General features: G+C 47.7%; 1 protein-coding gene across 4 annotated transcripts in view; it reads left to right on the top strand.

Moving 5' to 3' along the window:
* DGKI (diacylglycerol kinase iota) overlaps window positions 1-12,375 on the top strand; it is a 909,351-nt gene that overhangs the window by 892,712 nt on the left and 4,264 nt on the right. The gene's annotated exons all lie outside the window — the stretch shown is intronic.

The raw sequence follows: 12,375 nt of genomic DNA, 5'->3' as shown, positions 1-12,375 counted from the left end.
TCTTTCCAAGCACCTTAACAGGTGCTACTATTAACAAAAGTACTCAATTTACCTTTCTTGGAAGGATGGAAGGCTGAATCAGCCTTGCTGAGATTCAGACTTGTGACATGCTGATCAACAAGTTTCAGTGGTGAGTGTTGAACTCACTCAACTAAAAAGAAATTGTGACTTAAAAGTGGATAGCTTGTTCATAAAATAAAATTAGAGAAACTGATATTGTGGCTAGCTTGGGCTTTCAGATAGGCAGTGCAATGCCTGGTGTGTAGGTAGTGTGACTGCACCAAACTTTGCAGAGCAAGGGAACATGGATACACATGAGCCGACTCAACCAGGTGAGAAGGGGCTGTGGCTGCATGCTGTGTAAGGCGCGACTTAATGACAAAGTAACAGGGTAAGAACTGATGATTGTGTCACCTGGTACTGAGTCAGGGTCATTTTCAGGATTTCCAGAGCTGGCCGTGTGATTGTTACTTCTGCTAGAGAAGACTAAAGAGTAGTAGATGGAATGCCTAAAGTAAATGCGGTCACTAGCAATTACTTTGGGCCACATTCCAGTCCAGTTTTTATTTTTGCTCACTGTGCTACCACTTGCAGGGGCCACCAACGATCCGCAAAACACTCTTGGCCTTGCCTGAAAAAGATCTATCTCAAACTACCAGCTCATATCCCTTGTGTGAAGAAACACAGATTACCCTAAACATGTTTCAGCCTCATTGGCCTCAACAGCGCGGTGCACATTTAGTCCTATGATGCAGGCATCCAAAGGAACCCATGCCTGCGCATAATTGAGAATTACAAAAAGTGATGGCTGGAGTATCAGTTTCTGATAGACACTTCAGGCTGCGAATTCCTCAACGTTTGAATATTTCCCAGGCGTTAGACTTGATCCAGAAACTTTTCAGCAGTACCTGTACTCCAGAAATGAAATGAGCTTTTCTCGGCAACACTCTTGTGTGCTGACATCAGTTCCTTTCTTTTGCCCCAAAAGAAATAGATCCAGAGCTACATCTCTTCAAGACCCTTACCTCTTCTAATGTTTTCAGTGTAAAAAGGAAATGTCACCTCCCAAAAAGGCAGATTTAAAACCCTGTAAGGCTTGTTGCAAACAAATATCTGTGACAGATCCTCATCAGGTCTGCCTGTGGTGCCCGTGGTCGAGGTACAACTCTAAGGTCTGCAGTGACTGGGTATCAATTAACCCAAAGGCCATTCAAGACTGGGAGGTGAAACTTTACATCACCAAGCACTGAAAGCCAGTGACAAGACTGGTCCAAGTCAAAATTTTGGTCCCATTCCAGATCTAGAAGTCACAGTAGTCATTCCAGAGGTCGGTTTTCATCTCAATCAAAGTCGTCGAGTAAGTCATAGAAAAAGCAAAACAAATCTATGCAGGATTTGTATCCTTCCTGTTCTTACAATCTGCTGAGAAGGCCCAGGGGTGGCACCATTGATTGATATCAGAGCCTATCCCGCAACTTGTTCCAGCACAACCCAAGTAAGTTTCATGGGCCGTCTCCCACTCTGAAACAGATCGAAGAGTCCTGTGAGGCCATGCTCCAACTCATTGGATCCCTGCCAACTCCCTGTGCTGTGCCGGCGAGCCCCAAGGAGCCAAGAGGCTCTCCATCTGGAACACTGCCAGCAAGTTTACCCTCAGCCCCAGTTGGAAACACTAACACCATCACAGGGCAGCCTCCGGTTCCAATTCTGACTCTGCCCTTGGCACCACAGTCCACACTGTTTCCAGAATTTCAATGCTGATGCAACTCCATCAGTGCCAGAATATGAGATACTTTTTGTACTCTGACTGAGTTAGATCTCGACTGCAGCTGCGCCCGGCCGCTATTGTGACACCACTTCCTCCACTCCATCTGCCGCCTCCACAAGGGAGAATACATACCCTGCATCTCCTGTTTGGCCCAGATTCAGGCAGTGACTACGACGCAGGTGATGAGTTTGGTCAGCCATACCACAAAGAGAATTGGTAGGATGACCTGCAAGAAGCTAGCGCTCTTGATACCTCCCCCGAGTCGGGACTTCTTTTACCCCCTACTCCTGCCACTGAAGAGAGCTCGGTTTATGCCACAATGATGCGCAGGGTGGCTTGACCGCCACCCCCCATCTTGGAAGTAAACATCCACTGAGGCATTTACGAATACCGTGTTGCAGGTGTGGGCCAAACCATGCTCTGGCCCCTCTGTCAACCACCAGATTGCAAGCCTCCACTGCTCTGCCCCCGTTTATTTCAGTACCCCTGCCGTGAAAGCTTGTCGATACAGGCGTCTACAAGCAGGAGAAACCCGAACACATTTCCAGGTACTCCCCCAGATAGGGAGTCAAAAGAGGTAGAGAGCTTTGGAAAGAGATTCTTCTCATCCATTAGGTTGGCTCCTAGATCAGTGAATTCCAGCTGCCTCTTGCAGCTATTCCCACATCGTTTGAGATTTGACGGAGGAAGTCTTCCTAGGTGTTCCAGAAGATCTCTGACCAGTCCTTGCCCAGGCTATACTGGCCTGTCGTGACACTGCCAAGTCCAAAATCCATTGGGGCTTTGACACCACCGATCCCATAGGCCAGGTCATTGGCACTAGTGTTGCGGTTTGCTGACAAATTTGGCTTTAGTCACCTATTTTTCAGGCGATGTCTAGTTGTCCCTCAAGGACATGCCCTTTGATGGGGCTCACCAGTTTGGGGACAAGGCAGCTTCCAATTTAGAGCAGTTCAAGGAGAATAGGGGAGCAGCATGATTCATGAGCTTACCTGCCCCACCTTGCCAATGCATCAGCCCTACTGCTCCTTTCGCAGCTTCAGCAGTGCACCCCGTACTCCATCCTCAACAAGATGCCCAATAGTTTTGCAGTCGAGGCTGTGGTGCTCACCACCCCAGCAGTCCAGGTCAGTGGGCCAGCCAGTCCACTGCTCCTCCGCAGCCTCACCTGGTAGACCCCTTTTTTGTCCCCTTACTGTAGCACAGCTTCCAGTGAGAGACAGGATATGATGAGTCTTTCCGGGTTGGCGGGCCATAACATCGCAAAGGTGGGTCCTGCAGATTATTTGGAAGGGGTAGCCCTAGCATTCCTTTCCATGCTGCCGCACCTTCCACCATTCCCCCATCAACTGACAGAAGACCCTTTTGGTCAAAGGAGCTATCAAGAGGGTGTCTGCTCCATAAGTAGTTTGTGCTTCTTATTCCTGCTATTTTCTGGTGCTGATAAAGGGCATAGCCTTTGACCTATTTAACACCTGCCCCCTCTCAACGCCTTTCTCCAGAGGAAAAAATTCTAGATGGTCACGCTGGCCTAGGTTTTCTCTGCCCCTGACCTTGGAAACTGAATGGTGGCATTGGACCTGCAGGACGCCTACTGCCATATACCCGTCCTGCAGCCCCATTGGTGCTGCCTATGGTTCACAGTGGAACAGGAGCATTTCCACTTTGCTATGCTCCCATTTGGTTTAACCAGTACACCTCAGGTGTTCACGAAAGTGACGGTGGTGGTGGCAGCGCACTTTCAGAAGTCAGGGGTCCCAGTTTCTCTATACCTTGATCACTGTCTGCTGAAGGCAGGCTCACCCCAAGGGTTGTCAGGCACCACCAGACTAAGGTGGACCGCCTGCATTCACTAGTGTTCAATGTCAACACGGCAAAGTCACATTGACTCCTTCTCAGATACTCCCTTTCAACCTAGCCATTCTGAACATAGTGAAGTTCCTCGCTTACCCTCCAGAGAGTCCAGAACATTTGGGCTATGATCCACATTTTTATCAGTACTAGATTTCTGGGAATCTGAAACTACTGGGCCTAATGAGCTCCTGCTGGTGAAATATGATCAATGGCATATGGGGCTCTACATTGGGATCTGAAATTCCAGTGGGCGGAGCATTAGGGGACTCTCTTCGACCTGGTCCAGGCTGCTAAAGATCTGCACTCGTGGTTACAGGACCGCGATTGGGTCAACAGCAGACCCCTCTCCGTTCCCCACCTAGAGCTGACAGTGGTGACCGATGCATTGCTTCTGGTCGGGGCGGCTATCTGGAAGATTTGGAGATCCAAGGCCTCTATTCTCCGGCAGAGACTTGGTTCCACATCAATCTCTTCTGGAGCTGAGGGCGATCCAGTTGGCATTGAACGCTTTCCTGCCCTCCACCAAAGAGCTGGTACATGTGTTCATATACAACACTATTGCCATGTAGTACTGAAACAAGTAGGGTGGAGTGGGGTTGTGGACCCTCTGCCAGGAGGCTCTGTGCCTCTGAACATAGCTGAAACGTCAAGACATTTTCCTGCTCATACAGCGCCTGGTGAGATCTCTAAACAGCAGGGCGGACAAACTCAGTCGTCGGTGCCTCACAGACAACTAACTGCATCTGCTTCAAGAGGTGGCTCAAGGTCTCTTTGAGGACTGGGGAGAACCTTGGCTATATCTATTCACCACAGCAGAAAATGCACAATGTCAGCACTTTGCTCGCTGGAGTTTCCAAAGCGGCTTTCACTTGGAGACGCATTCTGATTAAACTGGAGTACAGGATTTCTAAATGCCTTTCCATCAATACCTCTCCTCTCCTGAGTACTGAGGAAGATTATCCTGGTGGTTCCGGATTGGACAAGGAGGCTATGGTATCCAGAACTTCTGAGCATGAATATCTGTCCTCTGATCAGGCTGCCCGTTTGGGAGGATCTCCTGTCACAGCGGTGAGATTGAGCAGGGACAGTTGAGGGCATTCAACTTCCCTCCCAATGTCTGTGATGTCAGGCGTCCATCGGCAAAGACCTTATACACCTGCTGTTGGGTCACATTTGCGGCTTGGTGCACCGACAAAAATATTGATCCACTATCTGCACCCTTGTCTGAGGTTTTGTTGTTTGTCCTTAGCCCAGCAAGACCTTAATGTGGGCACCGTTAATAAGTACCTTTCTGCCATATCTGCTTTCTTCTGGTTCCTGGAATAACCCACCCTGTTTAAGTCCCCCTTTTTGACAAGTTTCCTGAAAGGTCTTCAATGCATGGTCCCTCCCAAGTCTTTCACAGTGCCCCAGTCGGACTTAACTTTCGGTTTGATCAACCTGCTGTGTTCCCTCTTTAAACCCATGCATAATTGTCCTCTCTGACTCCTGACACTCAAGATAGTTTTCTTCGTGGCCATCACATCGGCCAGGTGGGTGAGCGAGTTACAGCCTCTGTCTGTTTAACCGCCATATACATGGTTCTTCCTAGATAAAGTGGTTCACTGCACACATGCCCATTTCTTAAAGAAGTAGATGCATCTTTCCATGTTGGCCAAAGAACCACACTGCTGACATATTTCACTCCTTCACACCCTTCCAAAGAGGACGAGAGACTACACTGTTGTCCTTCTATCTTGATCGTACCAAAGAACATTGTGTAGACCATCAACTCTTTGTGGGGTTCACTGGTACAAAGAAAGGGAAAGCAGTGCAGAAGCGCACCGTCTCCAGGTGGATTGTACTTTGCATTATGATCTGCTACACACTGGCCAAGAAGCAACCTCCAGAGGGCTTGCTGGCTCATTCTACCAGAGTCAGAGCTGAGATGAGTGTGTTAGTTCGCATAGTCCCTGTACTGGATATCTTTCAGGATGCTATGTGGGCTTCTCTGGAGACATTTACTTAACACTACTGTCTTGACAGTCAGGTCTTTCATGCCTGTTTGGTCTTCCAGAGGTTTTTTTTTTGAGTCATTTTGCAGGCCCACTCCAGGGAGGGTTGGCTTTGGTGTCTGTTCTAAGGTAAGGAATTTGTGGCTAGAAGTCTCTATCAGATGAACAAGTTACGTATCTTCTGTGCCACCTTATCTGGTAGAGACTCTCTAGCTGCAAATTCCTTACTGACCCTTCCATCCCCCCCAGTCTGTGAACTGAACTTTTCCTACTGTTGAATCAGGTTGTCCTGTAGTTTTGGCACACTAGTCACAACACCTTGCCGTGGCTCTATGCTTCTGGCATGGTAACGGTCCCATAGAAATTGAGGTAAATTCTCTGGGTTGGCGCCTATATAGGCATAGCACATGTCACATCCGGCCCCCCGACGCAGAGCAGTTTCTTGCCAAAAACCAGGAAGCAGTGGTACTGCTCAAGATTTTCCAGATCCAGCCTCATGCCTGGGGGATATTCTAAGGTAAGAAATCTGCAGCTACAAGGAATCTCTACCAGATCAGGCTTTACTGAAGGTAAATAACTTGTTCTTCATGCTTGGAGATTGACCAACCACACCTTTGAACTTGCCCCAGAGGTGCTTTATGTTGTCTTAGCGTCCAGGCATCCCTCAAAAAAAACTTTATATGCCTGTCAAATCTGTGGTGTGGTGCGGTACTAGGTAGCTAGACCCCCACCTTCAGGCAGAGTCATCTGATGTTTTGTCCGTAACTTGGCAAGGCTTTGCTCTGGGCACAGTCAAACGGTTCTGTAGGAAATTGGGTAATTGTTAGGTCCACTGTTTCCACTTACTAGGAGAGAAGCACCCCATTGTAGCACCTGACTTTCTCAGGGTAGCGTAGCAGGGCAGACAAAGGCCTACACAGGCACTAATGACCCTCAAAATCACAGTGTCCCCCATCTATTCCAGACAACACATCACAATATGGGGGGGTATCACTTTAGATAAAACAGGCCTATTGACTTTCTCAAGGGTTCACCATATTACAAGAACAACAAACCACACGTTAAAAATACTGGGACTTATTTATGGAGAACTCGCATAGGGCAGTGCAGCAAACCTTCTTGCTGCGCTGCTCTAACCCAATGTGAAAGGGTAGGAATGCACTGTATTTATGCAATATGGTGCATTACTGTACTTCCCCCTGCACTGGCACTGTTTTGGCTGCCTAGCGTCAACGCAGGCACAGTTGCACCATAGTGCAAGGGTGTCTGTGGTGCATGCAGGATTGGTTTTGTGCAGGAAGAGGCACCTTGTGGTTGGTATTGATAAAGACAAGTTTGGTTGTATTATTGTCTTTTAAGTATGGTTGTCGCCTTGGCGCTACCCATATGCTGAGGTGGTATACAATGCTAATGGATTGCGCTTATGGGTGCCAAAGTGGACCTATTTTTTTCTTCAGGGGCACAGTTGCATCTTGTGACATCCACCATGCTACCTTTGCTTTCCTGTTTGGTAGGCTGTCTTTTACCTGTCAATTTTTTTTATTTTATATTATGGGCTTTGGTGTGGCCTGCTTGACCCTAGTTTTGATTTTTCTTCCTCTAAGGGCTTAAAAAAGAGGACAGGAACTGACATTAGAGTATCAGGGCTACCACTATATACAGCCTTGTGACGTCACATCCAAGTAGGTACCTGAGTTGAATTAGAGTGGCATCACCTGCTGGTGTAGGAGAGCTACTTCAACTTTATGGATGTAATCGGAACCCTGGTACCTAGGTCCTGGGGTCCTAAAGAAGGTCTGTAAGGGCTGCAGCACAAATTGTGCCACTCTAAGGGAACACTCACCAAGCACATGACAGGCTGCCATTGAAGGCTGCATGTCTTGGTGCGGACAAAAGTGAAAACACGACATGGCACATAGCTTGTGTGCCATGTCACTTAACATTGCATGCAATATATGTCAGCCACCCCTCTAGCAGCAGGCCTTACCGCCTTAAGGCAGGGTGCATAATATTTAATGTAAGGGCATATCTGCCTGAGCAGATATACCCCTGCTATGTCTTTGTCTATTCTCATATATAGTAAGTGACCAGGGAAGCCATTTTAAATGCATGTGCTGAACATTAGTCAAAATGAGTTCCCCAGTTACATGATGGCTTCACTGAAGATAAGGATGTTTGGTATCAAACATCTCGTAATGGTGAACCCACACTCATGCCAGTGTTGATTTACCAATACATGCACCCAGAGGGTACCTTAGAGGTGCCCCCTGAAAACCTGCCAACTACTAGTGTATCGACTGACTGATCCTGATTAGTTTGGCTACCTTAGCCCTGTTTCTGACCCCCTAAAGTGAGAGCCAGTGCTCTCAGAGGCCAGAGACAATAGCCTGCACTGGGCGGGGGTGCTGACACCTCCTCCAGGCAGGATGGACATTCTAGGGCGGGAAGCTTCAAAGGCCTAGCCGCCTTTGTAATGCAACTCTGGTCTTTCCAGATGCTGAAGATGATCAACCCTTCCCTGTCCATACCTTTAGAGTCAAGGATATGCCCACTTCCCAACCGAAGTGGTCACAGAGAAGGTGTAGTCACCTTAAAGGTGGGCAACCCATTGGCTGCCACATGGCACTCCTTGTAACACCCCTAAATTTAGTATTTAGGTGGCACCCCGGAACCCAAAAACTCAGATCCTGATGACCTAAGAAGATCAAGGACACTGAAGTGTTGCATCTAGAAAAGAAAAGAAGCAGCGGGCCTGGTACCACACCCACTGGCCTGTCTTCAACCCTCGACGGACTGTGCACCAAAAGACTGCTCTTCCTGCAGCTGATCCTCCAGAAACCCAAGAGGACTGCCTGCCTTCGAAAAAGACTCAAGACTCCAGTGAGCAGCGAATCTACTCCCCAACAAACTCTAAAGAAAGGACTCAAAGGACTCTGCCGCCTGCAAAACCACAGAGACCCAACACCTGAAGTCACCACTGCACCCGCTGTCACCGACCCGATTTGTGGTGGAGCTACGGTGCCAAAACGGTTCCCCAGTTCCCCAGAGTCCGAGTCCATTGTAGTTTCACACCTCGTGGACTCCCCAAAGTCACCTGCAGCCCAGCACACAGGCCCCCTCTGTTGCAGCCGCATTGGTAGGAGAACCCCAGCACCTGAAGAACCACTGCACCCGTCGCCTACGGCCTGAGCTGAAGTGGGCCCCTGGTGACCACAACATCCCTGAGCTCGAGTCCACTGTGGCTCCACCCCTCCTGGACTCCATAACTATGCCTTCAACCTCAGCCCACAGGACCTCTTATCCGGGAGAGCACTCAGACACAGAAACCCGACACCAAAGGACACACCTGCATCCGTCTTGGTGAAGAGGACCAAAGGTGCACCTACGCTCCCGAGCATCCAACATTTGTTACCTACCTGTTGTTTTTTTCTGACTGGCTTCCTGGCCAGAGTCTGTGGCCTATTTCCATGGAGACCAATCCTCAATGAAATATATTGGACACCCAATGCTATACTACACCTCTGCACCCGGCCAGCCCAGTTCTGCCCAGACTGACCTGTTGCTGTGGTCGTGACCCTTGCCCAATACTCACATTTAGTCTCAGAGATTGGTCTCGTAAGTTATCATATATTACTTGTTTGCTGAACTTGTTTTTCTTCCCATAGTATAACATTGAAGAACTCTGAAACTACATTAAATGTCCACTTTTGCAAGTGAAATAAAATTGTTTTTCCTCCCATATTATAACATTGAAGAACTCTGAAACTACATTAAATGTCCACTTTTGCAAGTAAAAATAATTTATACTTAATATCGTGCTTATTGTGACGAAGTTCTTGGATTCAAAGTATATATAAAAAGAAGTGTTATTTTTCTACTTTGGTCTCAGATTTATTCTTTGAGTGTGTGTCTCATTCTTTGCCTCTATGAGTACAACAAATTTTAAGTACTGCCCTCTAATAAGCCTAACTTCTCGCCATCACTACCACAAATGGAGCATCATTACTATCTACTTTTGCCTCTGTAAACCAGTTGGGGATACACTAGACTCTCTGCATGGTGTACTTCTTTTTAGTGCACCATATATAGAGACAGCTTCCTACGGTATCCACCAGAAAAAATTGTTACAGAAGGTAAGGAGCTTATACATCGCAAATACTCTTCATATTCATTGATTTTACAAAGTAGCGATTAATCACCATTAGTTAAGACAATTGACTTCTTAACCAAATTTATTCTAAATAAATGAGCAAGTCAGTACTCACTGGAGAGAAGACACCCACACGTCTCTTGGAGTATGATGCGGATGGCGTCCAGCTATACTTGTGGAACTCAGCAACTTCAATACACAAATTGAAAACTACTGTTACTAAGATGGGTCAGATTTCTGGATCCCACCTAAACCTGAGCCAACCCGTTATCTATGCACTCCCAGGACTGGATGTCGAACAACTGGAGTGAGCACTCTTGATGGTCTGCTTCATCTGCATATGTATAGATAATATGCATAGTATTTCTGACCTGTTGCCCTATTCTTGGATGCATCTACCTCCTAATCTGACCCATTGGTTCCTTTACCAACGCAAAGATTGGCAGCAGTAATTGCCAACCCTGTCTCTTTCCCCTTTTGAAAAGCCCTGGATCTGATAACAGGTTGCCAGTTTTCACCTATGCAGTACTGTTCCGTGCAGGGGATGAACTCATTTGTTAAACGCCATGCCTTTCTAAAACTGTCTAAAACACTTTTCATAAATTGTCAGTTTATGAAATCAAATGCTCTGTGTGCATCGAGGGAAGCCAGGACGTGGGGCTACTGGGTCTTAAGCGTTTCTTTAAGGCAATATATATTTCCTTTTATTATTAGATGTAGTATTTCAGCCTCTCAGAAATCCTGATAGAGCCTCATGGACTAAATAACCAATTATCCGTACTCACTGTGTCACTGAATTCAATCTTGCCTGGCTGATGAAGGGTGATACCCTGAAACTGGTCCCAGGATGTTACTTTCCGGTCCAGGGAGGACCTGGCCTGGCAGTTCGGGCAGGACTGTTCCCATGGAGAACAGGGAAGAGAATGCTAATGCGTGGAGATTGGGTGGTGGAAATTGTCTGTGCGTGGGTTGCCATCTAAAGTGGTAGATGTCATTCTTACCGCCAGACTCCCATCCACTAAATCCCATCTCTGTGGGTCATTGGGACAAGTTTGTTTCCTGGTGTGGTGCCTCAATCACTGACTCCTTAAAGATTAAGCTTTCCAACGTCCGTTTGTTGGTTCCTTGTTTTTTAGCCCTGCAAGGCTTTGCAGTCGGCCCAGCAGAAGGTTATTTGTCAGCCGTTTGCAGACCAGCTGTCCTTGATTAAATCACCAGTTGTAACGTGATTCAAATCACCCTTTAAGCCTATGCATAGTTGTTCGCTGCCTCTTTCGAGCCTGAATAATGTCTTCCTCGTTATGATTATGTCAGGTTGTCACATCAGTGAACTGCAGGTACTCTCGCCGCAATTGCGCTACATAACCTTCTTCCATGCAAATTGGTGCTGAAGACTCAGGCAGCTTTCTCACCAAAGGTTGTGACTCCCTTCCACATTACAGGGTACAAAAAGTGATGGATGGACTGCTTGAATTAATCTCAGCCACTGGTAATTACTTGGGCCGCATCCCAATCCACTGTTATTTGCAGACCATGCCACCTCTGTTTGGACACAGCTATATGCAAATCAGTCTTGACCTTGCTTCAATGGGGACAGTCTAGCCCGAACTGCCAAGCCAGGTTCTCCCTGATCTGGAATACAAGCAATCCAGGATCGGTTCCATCCTTGTTATGGGCTCAACAGCCGCATATAACTTGGTTCCAGTGACAGAGTGCGCATGGGATCCACATCTGGGCATATCCGCCCCACTTAGGGTGACACACTAAAGTATACAAAAAGTGATGGATGGAATGCTTGAATTAATCTCAACCATTGGTAAATACTCGGTTCACATCCCAATCCATTGTTATTTATGTATACTTTAGTACCCCTTCTACATTAGGCAATTGATAATTCTATCAGATTGCTTCTTTTCTCCTACTCCTCCCCTGAAAGAGAAGGAGAGGCTCCATCAGTTGGACCCAACAGGGCTTTGAGTGTTTATATTGACATTGCACAGTCTTCTGCATCAAGATCTGCTATTTACTGGCAAAAAGTCCCCCAAAGGGTCTGAGCAGCGGTGGCTGCCGCAAATCTCAAGGGAGGGGTGCGGGGACGGAGGCAGAGGAGGTGAAAATAAAAAAAAGAATAATAAAATAAACTAACCTTCACGGACACCTCTGTCTCCGGCCACCTCGCTTGTCACTCCTCTTCCATCGATGTGATGTCCCAGCATTTACTGGAACACCAGCACAGGCTCCCCAGCAATTCTGGTGCTGGTTTCATGCTAAAGCTAGCATAAAAGCAGCATCAGGATTGGTATGTGTGGCTTGGACTACCGCTCAGACACAACCCTGGGGCCTGTGCAGGTTCTCCAGCCCAGCTGTTCAATACAGTCGGGCTGGAGAAACCTAAGTGCGCATGTGTGTTTGGCTGGCCTGAAATGGCCAGCCAAACACACATTCGCACTTAGATGCACTCTCTCCTCCTCCCCTTCTCCTCTCCCACTCCCTTGGCCCAGCCCCACCCCTCCCTTCACATGCTGCAGGCTCAGCCAGGGGGGGGCGACGCTCCTTCGCCATTGCCAAGGAGCCGCCTCTGGGTCTGAGAGCCAATTCTACCAGGGTCA

Source organism: Pleurodeles waltl, chromosome 4_1 (genome assembly GCF_031143425.1).
Source record: "Pleurodeles waltl isolate 20211129_DDA chromosome 4_1, aPleWal1.hap1.20221129, whole genome shotgun sequence".
NCBI lineage: Eukaryota > Metazoa > Chordata > Amphibia > Caudata > Salamandridae > Pleurodeles > Pleurodeles waltl.
Note: the sequence above shows the minus strand (reverse complement) of the source record. Positions and strands in the feature narration are given on the sequence as shown.